This window comes from Pseudorca crassidens, chromosome 3, assembly GCF_039906515.1.
Source record: "Pseudorca crassidens isolate mPseCra1 chromosome 3, mPseCra1.hap1, whole genome shotgun sequence".
In the NCBI taxonomy this organism is placed as follows: domain Eukaryota; kingdom Metazoa; phylum Chordata; class Mammalia; order Artiodactyla; family Delphinidae; genus Pseudorca; species Pseudorca crassidens.
Genome location: NC_090298.1, coordinates 8,306,453 through 8,329,523, shown reverse-complemented (window position 1 = coordinate 8,329,523; position 23,071 = coordinate 8,306,453). Strand labels below are relative to the sequence as shown.

Genomic DNA, 23,071 nt, shown 5'->3' with positions numbered 1-23,071 from the left:
CACTAACTTTGTGGCAGCTGTAAGTTTTTCTTCTGTTAGAGGCCATTGGTCCACCCAAACGGGATCATTAGTTTTCCATCGTATTTTGTCCGCATGGGGCACAGGAAGGTCAATGGCCGCTAAGAAAAAGGCGAACTGCCTAGGCCCTGGCGATTTATGTTAGATGCCAGGGAAATAGGTCGTGTAATACCCTGATTATTTTTTCCTAAGCCTAAGCCTGGTAGAAACCCTTGGTTTAGCATTTGTTGGGTCACCACCTCATTGGGGCTGGCCATGATTAACTTTAATTGTGACAGGATGTCACGTCCCCAAAGATTCAACGGGATATGTGGCAAAATATAAGGTTGTACCTGTCCAGTATTACCTTCAGTATCTATCCATGTAAGAACTTTAGAGCTCCGTTTAGGATTGGTAGAATGTCCTATGCCTTGTAAATGAGTTATAGACACTGTACAAGGCCAAGAGGAGGGCCAATATTTTTCCGAAATAACTGTTGCATCGGCTCCTGTATCGACTAAACCCTCAAATTTCTTCCCATCTAACCACAGGGTTAGGAGTGGCCTTTCAGGAGTAATTTGTTGGACCCAATAAACATCTGAGGAGCCAAAAGCAGCATCTGCTCTAGGACAATTAGTATGGCTCTTATTTAAAGAATTTAGGGGCAACAATACTAACTGTGCTATCCTTTGACCTTTAGGGATTGATATAGGGCCTTGTAAAGCAGATGCCAAAAGGGTAATTTGACCTGAATAATCATTATCAATAACACCAGGTATAATTTGGAGGCCAGCCAAAGCGGAACTACCTCTTCCTAAAATTAAACCAAAAGTATTTGGGGGCAGGGGGCCATAAACTTCTGTGGGAATTGGTTGTACTCCTTGTTCTGGGACTAATATTGAGTCGGTGGAGGCACAGAGGTCCAATCCTGCGCTTCTGGGTGTGGCTCGACAGAGGGAGCCAACATCCGGGTGCAGGGAACTTGTCCAGATTTTTGAGGAACAAACCGAATTGCCCCTTGGTTTGGTTCCAAGGAAGGGGCCAGGGGCTGGCCCCGTGAAAAGTTTCCCTGTTTTTTGGGGAGCAATTGGCCATTTATATCCGTTTTTGAAAAACATTCTGAAGACCAATGTTTGCCTCTTTTACAACGAGGGCAAACGGTGGTGGGAGGAGCCCGGGATTGATATCGGGGTTGTTGTGGGTTAGCCTTTAATGACTGTCCTTGTCTATGTAATGAACAATCCCGGGCAAAATGTCCAGGTTGTTTGCAATTATAGCAAGTTTTTTGTTGTTTATCTAGGACGGATGTATCTTTAATAAAATCTTTTAGAGCAGCTCCAATCGCAAGACCAACAGAATGGGAGGGACCAATTCCGGAGCACAACTTAATGTAATCAGCCAGGCTACCACCACGATGAGCCCGAAGGGCAGCTTGGCAGGCCGGATTGGCATTTTCATAAGCTAAATGTTTAACAAAGGCATTATCAGTTTCACTATCACCCACTACACGCTCGGCGGCGTCCGTGAGGCGGCTAATAAACTCACAATAAGGCTCTTCTGGTCCCTGGCGAATTTTTGCCAAGGAAGTTGTGGGCGAACCCTTAGGCGGAAGACGGCGCCAGGACTTAAGGCCAGTATTTTGTATTTGAGCCAACAAACCAGGGGGAAAAGCAGCCTGAGACTCATTGGATTCATAGGGGGGACGGCCAAGTAATTTATCTCGGGTCCATGATCGGGAAGTTCTGTTTTCAGCATTTCTTTGGGCAGTTTCTCTACAATTTTCCGCAAATTCAGTGCGCCATAAAACAAAATCTCCCCCAGAAAGGGTGGCCCGAGCCAGGGTAAGCCAATCATTTGGGGTCAGCCAGCGATCGCTTAATCCCTCCAAGATTGCCAATGTATAAGGGGCTGTAGGCCCATAATTATTGACAGCAGATTTTAAATCTTTTATATGTTTTAAATTGAGGCGGTGATATTTATGTTCAAAAGGGCCGCCCCCAGAAGAATTATGAATATCTGGTCCCTCATCAGGTTCAGGAGATTCTTCTCCCTCTTCCTCTTCCCCTTCCTCACTATCTTCAGCTTGAATTTCACCTTGAGTGGGTAAATTTTGACTGCGAGTAACAGGGAAGGCTAACTTAATGGATCCTGGTTTTTGTCGAAGCGGGGGTTTATTGGGACCGTTCGAGACATTAAAAGAAGTAAGCTCCACCTCAAGGGCCTTAAGCTCCTTTAGGAGATCCAAGCGTTCCCGTTTTTGTTGTAAAACATCTCTCAAAGAGGAAATTTCCTGGGTTAAGGCCATCTTAGCCTGTCGAAGGGGATCAATCAGGGGGGCAATGGGAGCAGGGGCGCTAAAGGCAGGCATCTGATGAGGAGTATTATAAGATGGTGGAGGCTTCAAAAGGGGGAATCCCCAGGGATCATCATTGCGATGATAACGAGCAGCCTGCTCATCGAGAGTTTCCTGATCTTGGGGGGAAAGCTGGTCATCATTGGGATCACCCTTAATAGCAGTAAGGGAAGGATAAATCTTTGGGATAACTTTATCATCTGTGGGATAATGATGACCGGTTTCTGGAATTTTTGGGAACTCTTCATTTGAACCCATATCAATGGTAACGGATGGACAAGCTGAATGGAGACGAGAGGCTGCTTTAAGAATTGTTTCCCCGGTCTCTACAACCTTTTGGACATCGGGGTCAAAAAAATGACCCATGAGAATCTCCCTAATTAAATTCCAATACGAAAATGCAGTCACAGGCACTTTAGAAGGCCCAAAGGTTTGATAATAATCATTTAAACAATTTCCTACACGATTCCAGCATTTTTTATCTATTGTCCCTTCCTGTGGGAACCATGGGCAAACATCAGACAAGAACATAAAAAATTCACGCAAATCTTTTTTTCTAGCCTTAATCTTCCGCATCTTGAGGGAATCCTCGATCCCCTGAAGAAAGAGTTCATGGGAACTCAATTCCTGTCCCATATTTATAGCTCCGCTTACCTTATCCTCAGGTCACGACTGCCGAAGGGCGGCCAGTCCTCCGGGGACCTAATCAAGCTGCACTTTCGAGTAAGTCTCGCGGCGGCTCAGTGGGTGCCTGGCCAGGCGTTCGTAAGCGTGCTACCTCCGTCAGGATCCGTTCCTCAGGCCCCACGTTGGGCGCCAATTGTGTACGGCCCCAGGCGTCCCCGGGAGTCCCGACCAGCAGGACAAATCTTTGTGAGTCTGAGGAGGAACCTGTGGGGGTTGAAAAAAAGGGGGAAGGGCAGGAGACGCGAAAGAATGGAGGCAAGACAGAATCCTGATCAAGCCTCAAACTTTTATTGCTGCGGTAGCTGTATTTATACACTGCAGAGAAAGGGGGGGCGGGATTCAGAATGAGGGAAGTACTTGGCTAATCATCATTGGTGCTGCGTGCGCGGGCTTTCATTTTAGGCGCGAACTTCTATCTCATAAATCAGGAAGAGAAGCAGGGTGTCGGCCATCTTCTAATGGCGAAAACTTCTTGGCTCCCAACAGTTAACATCAAAATCAAAATCTCCTAGTGTGTGTTCTCAGAAATGCTTTATGCAAACTATCAGAATTTTGAAAATAAACTTTGACAATAATAGATGTGATATTTTATTTTATTTTATTTTTTTTAAGAAGATGTTGGGGGTAGGAGTTTAGTAATTAATTAATTTTTGCTGTGTTGGGTCTTCGTTTCTGTGCGAGGGCTTTCTCTAGTTGTGGCAAGCGGGGGCCACTCTTCATCGTGGTGCACGGGCTTCTCACTATCGCGGCCTCTCTTGTTGCGGAGCACAGGCTCCAGACGCGCAGGCTCAGTAGTTGTGGCTCACGGGCCTAGTTGCTCTGTGGCATGTGGGATCCTCCCAGACCAGGGCTCGAACCCGTGTCCCCTGCATTAGCAGGCAGATTCTCAACCACTGCGCCACCAGGGAAGCCCATAGATGTGACATTTTATAGTAATCACAGGTCAATTTAAAAGTGAACTATCCATGGTTAGTAACTAATGATCAAATGTTGCTGTTTTGATCATATGCAACTTTATTTCTCTTACTAGGTTAAGGCCTTGCTATCTTTAGAACCACTGTGGAGTAGTGAGTGGAAAATGAGGATCAGCCATTTATTGATACAATGCTTGATTTTGCACTGTAGTTAAAAATAATCTTATTAAAATCAGTCACTTAAGAAATGTATATTTATAATATTTATAGTTTATGATAGACCAGTTCAATGGAATAGTATCCTATATATGCTTATTTTAAGTAAAATTGCTTGTATCATTCTAATGGGCTGTATCAGTTATCTTATTAATATATTAAAATAATGCAGCAAACTTAGTGGCTTAAAAGAACACATCTATTATCTTACTGTTTCTGTGGGTCTGGAGTCTGGATACAGCTTCTCTGGCTTCTCAGCAATGCTACAATCAAAGGCAGTTGACTGGGGTTGAGGTTTCATCTGAAGGCTTGACAGGGAAGGATCTACTTTTTGGTTCATTTCCTAGTGGTTGTAGGACTGAGGGCTTCACTTCTTGCCAGGGGCTTCCTTCAGCAAGAGGCTGCCCACAGCTCCTCGTCACGTGAACTTCTCCAGCTTGGCTGTTTGCTTCCTCAGAGCCAGCTAGGGAGAAGGAGACTCCAGCAAGGCAGGTGCTGCACTCTAATATAACAGAGTCATGTAATCATTCATAGCTTGTCACCTTTGCTGTGTTCTGTTGGAGGAAGCAAGTCACAGGTCCCACCTACCTTCAAGTAGGGGGATCTTGCAAGGCAGGTATCCTGGGAGCTGTCTTGGAGTCTTCCTGAAACATGATCCATCAATAGCTTTCTGGAAGACATTTCCAGTTTTTAAGGAAAACAATGTAATTATGGGAAATTTAAAAATTAGATATTAGATATTAACCTTATAATATATAAAATGCACTGTATTTAATTATTGCCACCAGCATTGATTAAAAATCTTCCTGGTCCATATTTTATCTTGTGAAAATGGATGAAATCAAGAGCTTAGTCTTCTAAGACTACCTGAATCGGTTTTCATCCAACATAGCTTATCTTCTCCTGACTGAAGCTGATAGTAGCATGTGATGGTTTTAAAGGATGTCACTGTTGATGCAAATTTGATTATAAAATGTGTACCCCTTTGGGACTCCCTGGCTGAGCCTCTTGGCTTCTTACACCTGCCTGTTAGCTGTCATTGGGTCCCCCAGGTAGTGATGCTCAGACATGTTCCATGGAGTTGGCACTGCCATCCATGGCAATCCAAAGCTTCTTGTAATACATTTCATAGAAAATTTGACTTTTACATATGGACAACCAGCCATTTGCAGACACCTTCCCTGGCCCATCCCGGAGCTTCAGCTAATGGACTCATCATGCAGCCCCAGAACAGTTTGCAGCCACCTTCTGTGGTTTGATGTGCGATCTGACCATTAGCTGCCTGAACCTACATGCTGGACCACACGTGGATGGGTGCCTGCGTCCATATTTCATTACCTGCTTTATTACTGATGTGCTTACACAGTGGAACAGCTGAACATCTGAGGAAAGTGCCTCATTGCCAAATGGTCCCCTTAGTTTCAGGCAGTTACCTCAGGTTTATACTTTCTACGTTATCCTGAATCATTGAGAAAGAACAAAAGACTGGTCTGATCAATTTTTAGAAGGTAACCCACTTGCAGATTTAGAACAAAACTATTATCACTAGGGAAAAAAAATGGGACCCATTTGTCATCAGCTCTCTGGACCTTTCCACATGGTAAGGCATAACTGCTCTGCCCCATTCTCATATGAAAGGAGAGGCGCTGATTTTTAGAGAATAAGTTTCCTTTTCCTTTTGTACTTCATATCAAAAACTTGTCCTGTGACCCTTTCAGAACATGGTCCTTATGTATTAGAGGGCATCAAATTGATGTTTCTTAGTTTTTTATTCTGGAAAAGTTGCTAGGAGAAAAAAAATGTCATGATAGGCATAGAATGAGTCTTTGCAGTTGCACAATACAGAGGAAGAAACCAAATTCCCAGACAACTAGATTTTCTAGACCTGAAACTGGCATTAAAGAAAATTATCTAAACATACCAACTTCATTTTATAGATTAAACAATGAAACCCACCAAGGTAAATCTGTGGACACAGGCTCATAGAATAAGTTAACCCTGGCCCTCTAGGCTGTCCCTTTTTTGGTCTAAGGAACAATTCCATTTGTTATAGAATTATTGAGTACCAACTTTGAGCTAGGAACTTGGCATGCATAGTTTTGGAAGCTCATAACTTTCTTTTAACCTGATTGCTGTTATTTCCCTGCTTTTACGTAGGAAACAACTTAAGAAAGGTAATCAAACAAAATAAAAAATCCACAAAAAACCGTGTCCATGCTACCCAGGTAGAAAGTAGTAACAGGATTTTAACTTGGGTCATGGTGCCATTTCTAGTGTTCTGGGGAGCCTTTTTCCAACTTTCCTTAGAGAAGAAGGAGTTGTGGATTCATTCAGGCACAGCCATTATGGGTGGGTGACATGTTCTGTTACTTTGTAAAGTAACTTGGAAAGTTCTGGGCCATATACTTTCAGGAGTTGAACTTAGAAGCAGCAGGTTTTTAGCAGAAACAGGGAGACCAATTATTTCCCAAAAGCTCTGAAATAGGTACATGGTTGGGCTGATTTGTTAGGATTGATTCAGAAAATTTAGGGGGTAACAGTATTAAGCCCTGGGGGCTTTGAGCCCTGTTCAAGACTAAGGAAGTTTCCATGGGGAGAGGAAAGGTCAGTTGAGTCTCTTTGTAGAGCAGTCTGAGTAGAGTTCTTCTGAGGATTTCCCTGTTTGATCCTATTCTCTTTTGGTGAGGCAGGCCCCTCTGTGGTCATTTAAACACCTCATTGAAAGGCAGTTCTAAATGGTTTTTAAAATGAGGTCTGGTGAGGTCCAGGGCTGCTTGAAGTTCCCCAGAGCTGGGTTTCCCCCTCGCTTGGAATCATACCGTTTATTTTTAAAAGCTTTCGCGGTTGGACCCTTCTGTTTTGTTATTGCAGCTGGACCCACTTAGTCCTCCCTTGTCTCCTCCAGCCCTTTTGTGGTTTGGAGTACTGTTTGGAGCGTTAGGACTGGGTTGAAGGGATAGGAGGCCAAGGCCACGGACACATCTGCTTTCTGTTAGTGCCCAAAGTCACAGGTGCCCCTAATGGGGCTCTGCCCACTCACCAGAAATGGTCCTCTTTTCTTCTCCCCTCTCTGTGTTCTCCTTGAGTTCCCTTGAAAGTCAGTGTTTTTCATTTTCTCCTTTTCTGATGTTTTGTTCTCTGCTTTCAATTACCCCCTCTTCTTCCCCAGGCAAATCCTGATTCTCACCTGCACTCAGATTCCTGACACTTGTCTTCATAGCAGCAATTATTTGCAGTGGGTTGTAGAAGAGAGATTAAACTGCCCAGGAAGGCACAGTGTGACCATGACACGTATGTCCCTCCCTGGCCCAGCTGGGGACATAGCAGCTCTTTGTTGAGCTCGGTTACAAGGAATTCAAACCCTGCTGAAAGATGAAGCTGGTGAGTAGAAATTCTGCAGGGAACCTAGAAGGATTTACTTTAATTAGAATTTATGCCCCAATCTAAGTCCCGTAACTGCGGGCTTCTTGGAAACAAAGAGCTGACTTCTGCTGTAATTGGCAGATGGAGACTTGATTCCTTCTAAGCACCTTCTCTGGTCATCCTCAAACTCTTTTTGAGCACGTTCTTCTCTCTGTGCTTTGTGCCTCTGAGGCTCTCCAGATAACGTGCACCCTGCTGACTCACACTTCCTGGAAGGGTCTTCTGAAAGTTTTAGTCAAATTCCAACTGTTTCTCTGCTTTTCAGCTCAAAATTTTAGTGGTGCTTAAGCCGTCCTTTCATGCTGCCACTAGATCTCTCCAAAACTCTCAGTTAACGTATACACACGTCCTTATTTTTAGCATCTAGTATTCGGAGAGAGCAGGGACTTTTTAGAGCCAGCTTTGGCTGAAAAGCCAGATGGAATAGTCGTTAAAAACAAAGTTCTCACGATTTCTTATTACAGGATTGCTCGATCCCAGTCTGAAACCCGTTTCCTGTCCTGGCCTGTTCATGTAGGCACATTACCTCCTGGTCTCGAGAGCTAAGCCCCTGGTCTGCTAACTAACCAGGGAACTCCTTGAGAGGTGTGGTTAGTCTGCAATAATCACAGCTTCAGGTGTAGGCAAGATACAGCCCTGTCTGATGCTGGTGAAATAAAAATGCAGGTACCTGACTCATAGCTATCATTCTTGGGTTTGATTTATAGATGATTCGGATTTTCTCTATGAATGTGTTTGTGGAGGCTACCGGCTTATATTTTTGTGATCATGGCTGAAAGTACTCTTTCTGAACTTGGGAAATCGTTTGTGCCTTGCTTTTTCAGTATGTTTTCTTAGTCTGAGGGCACATGTGAGCCATTTCTGTTCTTTTCACTCTCTTTCTTTGGACAACTCCCTGTGTATAGGTGGAGGTGGGGGGAAGGTGTTCAGTTTTCTTTCCTTTTCTTCATTATAAAAGGAGGAATCTAGTTTACAAGGAAGTCAGTTCCATTCCAAAAGGTATTAATTATAATTCTTAATATTGTAATAAAGGGGAGGATTTTCTAGAGGAAAAAGCATGTAAAACCATAAGGAAACAAGAAAGTAAAGGCTTTGGGCCTTTTTATTTTATGGCCTTTATGGATTGCTTTGCCAATTTTGTTTTTTAATGTTAAAGGTCTCAGCGTACTTTGTAGTGTAGTGACTCCATTGAATTAAGACTTTCATGGACTAGGGAAAAAAAGCAGTACTCGCCGGTCTGTACCAGTTTAACGTTTTCTCCTTTATACGCTGTGTAGCAAGAAAACACTTTCCTATTTGACATGTGACTGATGGGAATATGCCAGAGGGCCAGTGTGATGTGTTTGGAACTTCAAGTTAATAGCCTCGGTTGTCAGGCATCTATTATCTCAAGTGTAATGAGGCACAATCAACTCTTTAGACTGTCATCAGCCTTTAAATCGAGGGAGCAAGGATCATCATCTGCTGCAGAACCCAAGGATCTGGTTCACATCATACAATGAGGGCACTAAAGAGTCCTGCCAGCCAAAGCCAGAGCCCCCAGTCGGCAAGCAAGTGACCTTGGCCACTGGCCTGTCATCCCTGATGCCCAGAATCATCCTGATGTCTGTTTCTGAAGGGTCTGACTGTCACTCTAGAAAGGTTAATGCCAGACAGCCCGGCACCAGGGGCTCCCACAGTTCGCTCCTAGCGTGATGAGTTCTGGACTCCTGAGAAGGCAGAGGGCCAATCGTTTTCTTCTCAGGAACAGTCAGGTAGCTTGTGTCTTTGGAGTTTCCATTGCCTGACCCTTCATCTCTGTCCATCGAGGCAGCCCCTCCTCTGTGTGACATACACTCCACTCACGCAATCCTGCCGCCCACCTTCACATCATCTTACGTCAGCCAGCATCTGACATTCCCATGTAGAGCTGGGACATGGTTATGGTATTCTGTCTGTTGTTCATGACCTTCACTATTTCCAGTCTGTCCTTACAGAGGACTCATAGTACTCATGCCCTGTAAGTTCATCGTGAACCCTGAATTAGCTAGTGCTGAATCATTGCTCCTAGGGGACATACGGGGCTAGGTTCCTGTGAGCTTCTGGTCCCAACATCTTCATCAACCTATGAATAAAGAACCTCATTTTAATGCATATTTCTGATAAAGACACCTTATTTAATATATAGTTGATCCCTTACCTTTGCACTTACAGCCAGCAGCACATTTTGTGGTAAAAAATAAGTTGTAGCCAGTAGGCGAATTCACAAATATGGAATCTGTAAATGTGGAATCCGTGAATAATGAGGATTGACTGTATTTTCTTTTTCTCTCATGAATATCAGTTACCATTTGAAAGAAGTAATGTTTGGAGTTGTCCAACTCCGTTTGTACTCTCAATCCCATAGGTGCAAAGTAGATGTTTAAGCTCCTGGTAAGGAAGCAGGATTTTCTGTCAATCCCTGTGTCCTTGGTATTTGCAGTGTCACTGGTGGAAAACTTCCCAGCCTTTGAAGCAGCTCTCAGACATTCCTTCTTCCTGATGGAATTGGACCTCTTTGGACACTTTCCTGCCTGTCCTTGTGTGGCCTCTTTATCTCTGGACATCAGTGCTTCTGCTTTGACCTGGAGGAGAACGATGATTTTAGAGCTTTTGTAATAAATAGCACCTTGAATAACAAGCTGGGTGAGGAAACTAGGCACATCTACCAAGCAAGTGGCGACAATGGTTACTTTGCATCTCTAGTTTCTCTTTTTAAATTTTGCCTAGGGAGAGTGTGGCTGGAAGGTAAAAGAAAGTTTCATTTGCTCCGGGTTAAAGATGTGGCCTTATTTGTGGGAGCCCACCATGATTCTTCTTTTAACAGGGCTGTGAAACTTCCTTCTAAAACACAGTGCTGGCCTCCATGCCCTGGTGGGAGCCATCGGGGGCCGGGCTGGAATAATCTGGGCGGGGATGCTATTCTTCTTGTGAGATCATGTATTGGCACGTGGGCTGGCACCCTGGCTGAGTTGCAACAGAGCTTTCTCCCCGAGCTGCCGACATCTGCTGACGAGCCAAGGCCAGCTCTGAAATTCCTGCATAGCATCTTGCTTTGGGAAGCCTGCGGTTCCTCGATCACTGTGTGTCTGTCAAAGCAGATTGAAATCGAGGAGAAGGGGTCTCCCTCTGGTGATTTCAGCAGGGATGAAGATGTCTTCTGAGCAGTGACAGTTCCCAAAGTGAATGTCCTTGAGGGAGGAGAGCTCGTGTCGTTGTAAGTTCTCTGCCCTTCCTTTCTTTAAAGGTCTGCTGTAGCCATAAGGAGCACTGTAGGGCCTGTGGTGTGGGCTGTAGGACTGACAAAAGGAAAAGATGCTGGTGGGAAAGGTGAAGCAGGGGAACGAGGGGAAGAGTCTGTTTCTATTGACAGTTTGTCCTTTGATGGCAGATGGACTAGGTGTAGGGCTAAAACCTTTCAGTTATTCAGATTTCCACCATGATGATTACTTTTTTCCTACTACTGTATGGTTCAGATAGAACCAAAACTGTTACTTGGTGTCCACACTTTGTCAGGTGCCTTGTCTGCAAAGTGGAGTTCCCATCTGCCATCCATGGCCAAGAGAAGAAGATGACGATGGGGAGGTTGACCTCTCCCAAGGTTCACAGCAGAGGGAAATCATGAAAGCTGGGTCTTTCTCATCTCAGGGTGGTTATGATCAACTTGCATCTTTTTAGCTTCTGTTGAAAGACCCTGCGTCTGCCCCCTACCCCCAGAATATACAATTAGGAGAGACCTAGTGTGCTGGGGGTAAGGAGTTTGTCAAGGAATGTGGGTAAAGACCATGCTATTACATCAAGCTACGGTTTGGTGGTTTACCTTAGGAGTCTTTGAGACAAGCAGCTGTAACCAAAATTTCATGCTACTCTTCTGATTTACAGCTTCTTTTACAATATTCGGAAAGGCAGCATCACTTGAGAAATTGTCAGTAAATAATGCATAGCCCTGCCCCAGGGCAACCTGAAGCACGTGACCGTGTAAATGGCCAACAAGGCGAGATGTTTTGTTCCCAGAATAATAACGGGTCTTATCACATCTTCCCACATTGCTATCAGCTTCCCATGCGAATGAGGGGCTCTGTTTATGGTTGAATTTCCCTGATGTGCGCGGTGACGGCTGCATGGATGGGATGGTCCATAATTAGATGGTAGTTCCTCTGGTGAAATGTGTGAGGGAGACAGAGTTTGCACCAACACTGTGCTGAGACGCTAGCTGTCTGCTGGTCCAAGGGAGGGGGCGTGGATGAGAAACCTGATGTGACAAGAATGTCTTATTTATTTATTTACTTTTTGCGGTACGCGGGCCTCTCACTGTTGTGGCCTCTCCCGTTGTGGAGCACAGGCTCCGGACGCGCAGGCTCAGCGGCCATGGCTCACGGGCCCAGCCACTCCGCGGCATGTGGGATCTTCCCGGACCGGGGCACGAGCCCGTGTCCCCTGCATCGGCAGGCGGACTCTCAACCACTGCACCACCAGGGAAGCCCAAGAATGTCTTATTTTAACATGAATATATAGTTTGAAAAACAAAATCCCAAAGCAAGGACAAGTCTGTGTCCTGCTGTCACTTGACTTTATTTTCTGTATCACTGTTTTGTCCTCTTCACTAGAGTCATATAGACCTTTCTTTAAAGCTGGATTCAATTGTTAGGCTCATTACCCTCATGGAATAGCATCACTTTTGTAGGCCTAAGTATGAACGGAGTCAAAAAACATAACATTGAGATTAAAATGCACATTTTAAAGTCAAGCATAAAATGTCCCTAAGCACAGATTGAGTTTCTGCTACTGAATTACCTAAAATGCTTTTAAGTTTTTAACTGGGTAAAGCATGTCATAATTTCATGTTCACGTTGTCCAGAGCACGTTCATGTTTTCTAAAGCTATGTGTGACGTGGAAAACTAGAGGGTGAAAGGGAGCTGCTTTATACTTCCTTATTCTGCAGTTAACTGGGGAGAAGGGACATAGGGTGAGCAGGCCATCAGCTGAGGGTCAAGTATGTTCAGGACACTGTGTGGGTGAAGGGGCCTGAAACCCGTGATTATAGAGAGAACAGAAGCCCAAGGACAAAACACTGTGGATTTTGTTTTAATCAGTTGCTACAGAATTGCTATGTAGGAAACACTCCTGTTCAAATGAACACTATTAGTTCAGAACTTAGAGTAATTTTTACTTAGCGATTCACCTGGTAGCTGTGAAAAATGGGTTTACTAAGGGAATTATCAGTATAAGCATTCGATTTACAAAACATAATGTGTATATCACTAAGGAAAGGCATTTTCCTGACTGGTCACTGTTGGCCACTGGGTTGGCCTTGTTCTCCTGTCCTGACTCTGTTCGTGTGAGTGGCCATCTCTCCATGGGGACATCTCTGAGCACCTAGAGAGGTTTTGAGGGGAGTGGAGGCAGCTCCCCCAGGGAGTCTGCAGAAGGACCCTTGTATACGTCAGTCGGCTTCGTAGATAAGAAGAGAGCGATTTTGGCTTCTTTGCACAGGAGAGTCTGGGATAAGTTTGGATCTTACAAGAGCATAAACAGGATGTAGAAAAGCGGACCCAAACCTGTAGGAGTAACATCAGAAAGCTGCCTCTGAGACTTGAAATCCTTCTAAAGAGAGGCGAAACGAGAATTTTATTTTGAGCAGAGATGGGATCAAGGCAAGCCTCAAGCCTCTGGTCCAGGAAGGTGTGACTTCCTTTCCTCAGGACTTTCTCTCCCACACAGCCGCCACCCACCATCTCCTACCCGGGCACCTGCTGAGCGCCTGGCATCTTCTAGACCTGGAGGAGGGCCAGGCAGCATCTCGATCCCACCTAGGTTTGGTGTGCTCTGTTTTTTCTGGGTGATTTTGATTGCTGTCAGATTGGGTGATGTGATGCCAAGTTGGAAGAGTATCTCAAGAAGCTGACTTTAGAATTATTCCCCCCGGGTCTGTGGGTCCATTATCATCTGCACACGCCTGGAAGTAAAATGAAGGAAACCTTATCGGATGTTTGCCCGTCTGCCTAAGCCTGAGCTTGGGGACTCAAAGTTGAATAGGACAGGATGAGTGCCCTTGATGGGGGAAGCAGACAAATAAACAACAGAGGGTGATATGATATAACCAGAGGCAGGCACTGGGTATCCTGGAAACAGAGGAGGGGTGACTGCATCGCATGGGGACACAGGGGACACGTGGATTTCAGAGAACCAGCTGGGATGCAGGAACGGCTCTTAGGATGATTGGCTTGAGCGACGAGGTTGAGCCAACAAGATATAATCCAAAAGGGCAAGAAATACAGAGTTCTTGATTCAGATTCATAAATAAACTTCATATGTACCACAAGCAGGGGAGTTACTTTCTCAGTAGCTTGTAAAATCAAAAGAAAAAAAAAAACAAAGCAATGGCAGTGGTCAGTTTCATCCTGTCCATCCCAAAGAGGAGGGATTTGTCTTCTTGACGGTTTATGAAAAGGAAACCCAAACCCACCCCGTTTTGGAGGCAGGGAGAAGGGACAGGAAAAACAGTCACTGGGGGTTTGTATGGGTCAGACATGACCTGGATCACTCTCCCTGTGTTGTCACATTTGCTGGTAGAGCTTGTCAATGGAAAATAACGAAACACAATTTTGTAAAATGCCGTCTGTCTTTCAAACCAGTCTTGTTTCCTTTCCACTTAGTCCAGTGGAGCAGGGCTTGTATTGAATGTGGTGGTTAGCAATTGACTGTGGCTCATTTAATAGTCAGTAAGCTCAGAAGTTTCCCCATTATTCAACAGTCCTGTCCCAGGTCAGATATTTTGGTCCACGGTGTCACTAATCAAGGATGGGGAGAGAGACGCAGGTAGGGGGGACGCATTTAAGTCAGGGTCGTGGGCTGACATGTTTAAGGGTGTGTGTTGCAAAGAAAATGGAGAAAGCATCTTTGATTCATACAAAAAAGAGTGTCTTTTCTACAGCAGGTTTGCATCAGGACGCGCCCGGCCTTCTGGTTCCATTTAGTGAGTCCGATTTGATCAGATCTTGTCCTTGCTGGAGGCTGCAGGATGTGAAGAACGGCTTCATGACTAATCTAAGGCAGCTGACATGGTTGTTTTTAAACATTAGTGAAGCTATGCTGGTTCTTCCTGGGGAAGAAGTTTCAGTACAGTTTGTGCTGAAACGGGTGACATGACTCATTGCCAAATGTAAAGAAATGAAAATCTTTCTAGTCCCCTACATGTGTAAACACTCTAAACACAGCCATGTTTATAGGAAAGTTAGACACCATCTGGTTCAATACAGAGTAGCCTATTTCTTATTTTTATCACTAATTTATATTGAGAGGCTGGCAAATAGAACACAAGTAGATTTTGGGTTATGCAACACACCCAGGGATTCATAGAGTGTTAATCCTGCTGTAGCCTCAAAAGCATGAAACAAATGCATCTCTGAGCAACTTGGCCTCTCGCAGTAATGAAGAAAGGAGTTGTCTTCTTCCTTAGTCTTGGAGCCCACCTTGGACAATGGAAGACCCAACAGGTCATTGGGACTGATTTCAGCAGGTTTTAAATGTCCATTATTCTTTTTTTTTTTTTAACATCTTTATTGGAGTATAATTGCTTTATAGTGGTGTGTTACTTTCTGCTTTATAACAGAGTGAATCAGTTATACATATACATATGTTCCCATATCTCTTCCCTCTTGCATCTCCCTCCCTCCCACCCTCCCTATCCCAGCCCTCTAGGTGGTCACAAAGCACCGAGCTGATATCCCTGTGCTATGCGGCTGCTTCCCACTAGCTATCTATTTTACGTTTGATAGTGTATATATGTCCATGCCTCTCTCTCACTTTGTCCCAGCTTACCCTTCCTCCTCCCCATATCCTCAAGTCTATTCTCTAGTAGGTCTGTGTCTTTATTCCCGTCTTACCCCTAGGTTCTTCATGACCTTTTTTTTCTTAGATTCCATATATATGTGTTAGCATACTGTATTTGTTTTTCTCTTTCTGACTTACTTCATTCTGTATGACAGACTCTAGGTCCATCCACCTCACTACAAATAACTCAATTTCTTTTCCTTTTATGGCTGACTAATATTCCATTATATATATGTGGTTGCTTCCATGTCCTGGCTATTGTAAATAGAGCTGCAATGAACATTTTGGTACATGACTCTTTTTGAATTATGGTTTTCTCAGGGTATATGCCCAGTAGTGGGATTGCTGGGTTGTATGGTAGTTCTATTTTTACTTTTTTAAGGAAACTCCATACTGTTCTCCTGAAAAATGGAGCTGGAAGAATCAGGCTCCCTGACTTCAGACTATACTACAAAGCTACAGTAATCAAGACAGTATGGTACTGGAACAAAAACAGAAATATAGATCAGTGGAACAGGATAGAAAGCCCAGGGATAAACCCATGCACATATGGTCACCTAATTTACAACAAAGGAGGCAAGAACATACAATGTAGAAAAGACAGCCTCTTCAATAAGTGGTGCAGGGAAAACTGGACAGATACATGTAAAAGAATGAAATTCGAACACTCCCTAACACCATACACAAAAATAAACTCAAAATGGATTAAAGACCTAAATGTAAGGTCAGACACCACCAAACTCTTAGAGGAAAACACAGGCAGAACACTCTATGACATGAATCACAGCAAGATCCTTTTTGACCCACCTCCAAAAGAAATGGAAATAAAAACAAAAATAAACAAATGGGACCTAATGAAACTTAAAAGCTTTTGCACAGCAAAGGAAACCATAAACAAGACGAAAAGACAACCCTCAGAATGGGAGAAAATATTTGCAAATGAAGCAACTGACAGAGGATTAATTTCCAAAATTTACAAGCAGCTTATGCAGCTCAATAACAAAAAAACAAACAACCCAATCCAAAAATTGGCAGAAGACCTAAAGAGACATTTCTCCAAAGAAGATATACAGATTGCCAACAAACACATGAAAGAATGCTCAACATCATTAATCATTAGAGAAATGCAAATCGAAACTACAATGAGATATCATCTCACACTGGTCAGAATGGCCATCATCAAAAAATCTAGAAACAATAAATGCTGGAGAGGGTGTGGAGAAAAGGGAACACTCTTGCACTGTTGGTGGTAATGTAAATTGATATAGCTACTAAATGTCCATTATTCTTCATGCCTTTGGAGATATGAACGTTCTGAAATGATTTCAGTGCATTTGCTGGATTTAAGCCAAAAAACAAGGGCATAGTTTCACTGTTAAATCAAAACACGATTTGCTTGGCCCAGGTTGCTGTATCCCATGTAAAACAGCAGCATTAGAGTCTGAGCACATAAAATAAATGAAGACGTGGAGAACCCAGAGCTGACACAGCCCAGCATGCATATTGGATTGGCTTGTATGGGTTTGTACTAATCTGATTGTGCTTACTGTGTTAAAGGAGAATGTCTTTATGTTTCTCTCTACTGAATTGGAGAGAGAGCATCCTTTGTAGCTGGAAAGTTCCAAAAGACTTCTTCTATCTGTTCTTTTTTTAGGAAAATATTTTTTGAGTGATTTACCCTATTGCCGTTTCAGTAACAGTTCATTGTGAATTTCACAGTCTGCCATCTTTCCAGGGGTAAAAACCGTCTTCTCCTTCATGCTCTTGCCTGAGACCTTTGTCTGCCTTAGCTCAGCTTCGTCCTGAGAAGGTTTTGGTGTCAGTTGTGACTTTAATCTGTGGCAGGCATTTCCTTCTTCCTATGTAATGACCAAAGGGCTGATTTAAGAACCCAAGCCCGTCCTGTTTGCTTTAACAGAAGTAGCAACAGTAGTTAAGTAACTTTTTGAGTTAAATCTTGATCTTAGAATTAAATCTTGAATTTCGAGCCCAAGTTGAATCTTGAATCTCTTTTGTGTGGGCAAGCTACTGCTTACAGGGTAGTCTTGTTGAGTGTGTTGTTCCGAATAAGTAGGAATTGAGAGACCAGATTTTTCAAAAAGCCTCCGACAGCCTTCTCTTTCTGGGTAATGATATTCTAGTCTACAAAGGACGGATCAATTTAGCTGTCAAAATGAAAGCTGAGAGGCCAACTGCCCATGCAAATTAACCACTTGTGCAAGAGCTTCAAAACTGCCTGCATGAAAAGTGAGTCTGTCCTTTGAAAACTAGGCACATGGCGGCAGAAAGAAGAAAGTAGTCACCATTCGGGGACGTTGGTGTCCTTAGAGAGCCGATCTTAGAAGTTGCTCATTTTGAGCAGTCGCTTAGTTTTAGGCAACTTGTTTGCTTGAATAAAGTTGTCATTTTTTGCTCTTTCTTTCTCTCTGCTCCCATGCCTCCTGGCAGCTCAGAACGTATCTTATTGTCTGGTGTGGGAACAGAGGAATAGAGTTTTTTACACAAGCTTTGAGTCAGTTACTGAGACAATATATTTGTTCCAGGGTCAGCAATTCCTACCAGATTTAAATACTCACCAAAGGATGAGCTGCAGGAAGACGAGATGGAAAACAATTGGGTTTTTTCTTCCCATATGTTGTTAGGATTAGTCAACGCTTTGAGAAGTGAAATCCCCAATTTCCGCCTCCCTTTTCTGTAGCTCTCAGCTGTGTCTAATATTTCTAAACCATCGCATTTCACAGTGACGACTGTCTCATGGAGAGAAGGGTCTCGGCGCAGATCTGTGTGGGAAGGCTCCAAGCAGGAAGGGTATGTCTTTTCCTTGTGCATCTTGCTCTTTGGATACGACTGTCAGAAGTGTCTCTTCTGCTCAGGGAAGTAGGGTTTACCTCTGCTGGTCTCAGAGCCAGATGATTGTGTCATGAAATGACCCAGATGTGAGGTCCTGTGTCCCCACGTGAGGACACACTGTCCTTGAAGCCTCGGCCATTGCTGGGGCTGGTCTCCAGGGGTTCCTACTCTGACCCTAAGACAGCCAGAAATTTAAAGAAGGGAAATGGTGACGTTTGGTACTTGTCTTTTCTAAATGTAGGTGAGATAATTATCAAAGAGATTTTTTTTACTAAGTGATCTTGATCAATATGTGGCATTATTTGTATAGAAATGAATTAGTTGGTTATTGAAGAGATGATTTCTGATTTGGGGAAAGCCAAAGGGTGAATTCTTTGAGGACAGGACTTTTACACGCAATGGTGGCATTATGTATGCCATTCTTTGATACATCCTCAACCCAACTGTGACGCAGGAAACTGTCTGATTGGCCGTGTATACTGATGTGGGAAGTAAGGCAAAACATCCATTTTGCTTTTTCAGATACAATATTGTTGTGTAGTTACAACTGTGAAGATTTTAAATGTGTTTTTTTCTCCCCGTACGTTTGTTGTATCATGCATGTTTGTGCAAGATCTCTAACCTTCTAAAGCCACAGCTATTTGCACTGATGTTGTCCCTATGGAATGCTACCTGATTCAGACACTGCTTGCAAACAGAATTTGACTGGGGTGCAGCACAGATTCCATAACACTGGCCAGTGCGGGCAAACCTCGAGGTGAAGGAACACCTTTCCAAAAAGAAAAAAACCCTAAGAGTTGGGCCACCTCATCACTTTTCTAACGCTGCTTTCAGCATTTATACATCATAATGTCAAATAATGTTCAAAGTTTGGATGGGGATATTGAACAAACAACAGACCTGTCTTAAAAACAAAACACTTTTGAAAATGTGAATCCTGACCCCATCTTAAGTGTAAAGATATCTGGGGAGATCTGGCCCTGTGGACCAGCTCCTGACACCAGCCACCATCTGCCTGGAGGGGAGGGGCAGGTGGCCGCTCCCCAGAGCACGCTCAGAAGGGCCCCGTACAGACCGCTGCCTTTACCAGATGCTTTGTTCATCACCTCAAGCTTTATGTGCGTTTGGCTTTTCATCTTCAATCTTCACGTTGTTTTCTGGAATGCTGGGATTTTTGCTTGGGAACTTAGGAGCAGAGGCTCTGCCCTCGTCCCTCTTGCCTGGAGCCCAGCCTGCCCGTGATCACTTATGTCCTTAGAAGTCTGCACCTTTCAGAGCACCCCAATGTCTCTGCAGGCTGCTGCTTGTGGATTTGCTTCTCTTTCCCCTCCTTGCTTTTCTAAGTGTCCTCCTTTCCTCTCTCCCTCTTCCCCTTCTCCTCTCTACCATTTTTGCTTTCCTGCCCCTTTCCCTGTTCCTGTTGCCAGCACTTTTCTTTTTCTGGATGCCTGGGGGTTTCTGATGACCCTCCCAGCCCACAGGAGCCTGCCTTACTTTCAGGCAGCATCTTTCTATACCCTCAGTGTCTGCTGTTGATTTCTCCAAGCACCATCCAGCGACGCACACGTGTTTGAAAGGGAACGGCAGAGACTGTCAGAGGTGACGTCACGCAGGACTGCGAAGTTAGGGACCGTGTCAGGAAGGGGAGCGGCATGGCGTGTACAGAGACAGTCAACCCATTTTCTTCAACTCCTCGTTCACCTCTGAGTGGTGTTGGACGAGGGAGGAAACAATAATATCCTTTACTTATTTTGTATCTTCATTCCTAGTGAGAAGATTCTGATTCTCAGAGTTTGTTATTGTCTTAATTTCAAAGACATTCATTCCTCATGGGTCCACACTGAGTTTCTAGACTGATGTTCCTATACAGCTAATGTTTTGCAAAAATGGGCTATGATTTATAGTCTTTTAAAAAATATTTTAAAATTTACAGTTCTCTTGTGGCAGCTTCTCGCCCGTGGTTCCTCCCATTCTTGTCTATTCTCTTCAGAGCTGCCATATTGATTCTCCTAAATACCACTCTCATCCTGGCGTTCTACTGAGGCTTCCATGACACCCCCTTCCTTTGGATGAAGTCTCCTCTCTTTTTCATGTTAATGTGCCCTCATTGTCTGCTTTTCTAGTCTATTAGCTCCTTGGAGCTGCTCCTTTGAGCCTTCTTACAACTTAGCTGTGCGTGGGAGTGGCCTTTCAGATGGACTGGCCTTGCGCGCTCCCCAGCTGGTCCGCACATTGCTGATGGCGGCTCTTTTGCCGTGGTGAGGCTCTAATCGAGAATCATGAGGCAGAGGACACAGGAATTGTTTCTACTAAAGCTGATATTAAGTAAAAGAGAAAATAGTAAGGGTAATATGGAATCGAGTCAAATGGGGACATTTATATATATTAATAAAACATAAGCAGTTTCTTATTTAATGGGGAGTTAAATATCCACTTTAAAATATTCCAACTCAGTCTGAGATGACCCTCACGGGCTTTGTAGCTTCTTAACCTTTTGAAATTTCCCTCAGTTTTCGGGAAAATACGGCAGTGATTTACGGTTTATACATCGGCTAATTTATGACCTCACTGGGAGAGGATGAGAGAGCTCAGCTTCCAGACCTGGAGGGGCCAATGTCTGTGACTTCAGCTTAGCCTATTCAAGGTCACTGCTTTGTTGCTGTGGTTTCCGCTCCCGACCCTACACTGCTTAAAACACGTGGGTGTCATGTTGAATGGTATATATTCCTTTAGAGGGTGGCATGCCTACCCAGGCAAGGGTTTACCCTCCATAGTAGAAGGTCCTGATGCTGTTTGCTTGGCTGTCATGGGCCAGGATGGTAAAATACGCTTTTCGCCTTTGATGTAACTACAGGCATAGTTACAGCCTTCCAGGGTGTATGTCCCTGGATCCTGCCGCTGGAACTAGCTTCTGGTTTAGAGTTCAGACTCTAAAGGGAGTCCTGCTGTCCCCCAAGCTGTGTGAACTCTCTATGGGCATTCTGTGCCTTGAGTGTCGCCTTTTCACAAGAAAGGGACTCGCTTTTGAAGTCTGAAGTTTGGGCCTGGAGTGTCTGGCTGTCCAGGTTGCAGGCTGTCCCTGCCTGGATTCAGCAGGGATGTTCTCTTCCTGTGGTATTTGTCGTGGGGTTGTGTCAGTGCTTCTGGATTCTTCCAATGTGTTCTTTGGCCTCTGTGTCCTTTGCCGTTTAAGAGGCTGGCCATTCTCTGTAGGCGTGACTCTTGGATGTCCTAGCTGAGAGGCGACATCCGCTAATTTATGATCTCACTGAGGGAGGATGGGGGCGCTTAGCCTCCAGACCTAATTAGCAGCCCTGTTTTTAATTTAATTCTGACACATGGGAGTCTGTAGGAATTGCTGGGTATTCATGGCAGTAACCGGTGGACCTGTCCAACTTTATTAGTTAAATTTTGATTAAGAGATAAACAAATACAAAGAAATTTTAGTACTAATTGTAAAATAGATTTCAGGGCTCAAGAGCGGAAGTTGTTGTATTCAAGCATGCTGTTTAATAAAGAAGCCCCAACTAACATATTTGTTGCCACACCCAAAGGAGATATTATTGGTGTTGTGAGAAAGGAATTGGCTGCTCCTAGGAATTTTTCCTGGGCTGAGTATGCCTTCTTACCTTGGGGAGAGCTCCCTTACTCCTCTTTTGGCCTCAAGGATTTGCATCTGCACCTCCTCCTTTCCAAAGTATGAAGTCACAGACTTTCAAAGACTCAGCTGGGACCTCATAGGGATCAGTGATGCTGCAGTGCATGAATGCGCCTGGGCTGTGGGCGCCTTCCCGGGCAGTTCTGAATAAGTTCTGAATATGTTGGATCACCCACTTGCTTCCCATGAACTTACCAAAGGCACCTCATGGAGGCCAGGAGCCTCATAGAGAGACATTGTCACCCAGCCACTGCCCTCTCACCTCTGAACCTCAGGACTTTCAAATGGCATTTCAGCAGATAGAAAATCTTTTAAATTTCCAGATGTAATTCAGTTGATCTTCTGCAGGCAGATGACCTTTAGATTATTACTAAGTAGACAGTGTAGGAATCATGGCATAGAGGGTTAGCCAGAATGTTCCAGAATGTTCTGGGAACTTCTCCCCCTTTTCTCATCATCATCCTCAGCTGCTACTCAAGTGTTTGTGTTGGGATAGGCAACATCAGTGTGTTTGAGGTTTATGGCAGCCAGAAACTGCGGACTGAAGAGAGTAGAAAGACACTACATGAACTAGGACAACAGAAAAAGCATGAGCCCCCAAATTGTAATATATGAAGTGACAGGCATCACTAAATAGTAATGGACACATTTCTTTTTTGAATATGAAATGGAAAGTAACCCATTTCTTCAATTTCTGGCGTACATGGTTCTAGGGAGGCTGGTGCTTTGTGGTAGTTTTTCATCACATTCCGATATCAAGTTTTCAGGATTTTTGTATGTTAAATTGAATGAGCAGATTGGATAACTTTACGTGGTTTTAGTAAAGTGAATTATTTTCACGGTTTACAATTCCTTTTTAAAATAAGGTTATCATATTGTGCATCAAACAAATTAATATGTAAATAAAAATACAAGCTCAAAATCTAGTATAGTTTATTCTATACCTTCTGCTTTTATCTCCTATTTTTGAAATGCATTACTTAAGGTACAATATATTCCCCAAAACAGAATGGAAGAGCCATCATAAAATGGGTAGATTCACACCATCTGTCTGAATTTGATGTTCAAACTGCTAAAAGTAATTCAAACAGGTGTGGAATGATGGTCCTTTTATTAGTTTC

At 43.9% G+C, this 23,071-nt stretch overlaps 1 protein-coding gene across 4 annotated transcripts in view; it reads left to right on the top strand.

The window, feature by feature from the left end:
• Positions 1-23,071, top strand: part of SEMA5A (semaphorin 5A) — a 486,740-nt gene that overhangs the window by 106,941 nt on the left and 356,728 nt on the right. The window contains exons 1-2 of one of the 4 annotated variants that reach the window (XM_067730360.1): positions 10,620-10,825; positions 18,184-18,250. The exons of 2 other annotated variants lie outside the window; for them this stretch is intronic. The gene's annotated coding sequence lies outside the window, so the exon portion shown is untranslated. Of the gene's footprint in view, positions 1-10,619; positions 10,826-18,183; positions 18,251-23,071 lie in introns of those variants that run through there. One more of the 4 variants, XM_067730361.1, reaches the window with a different exon arrangement.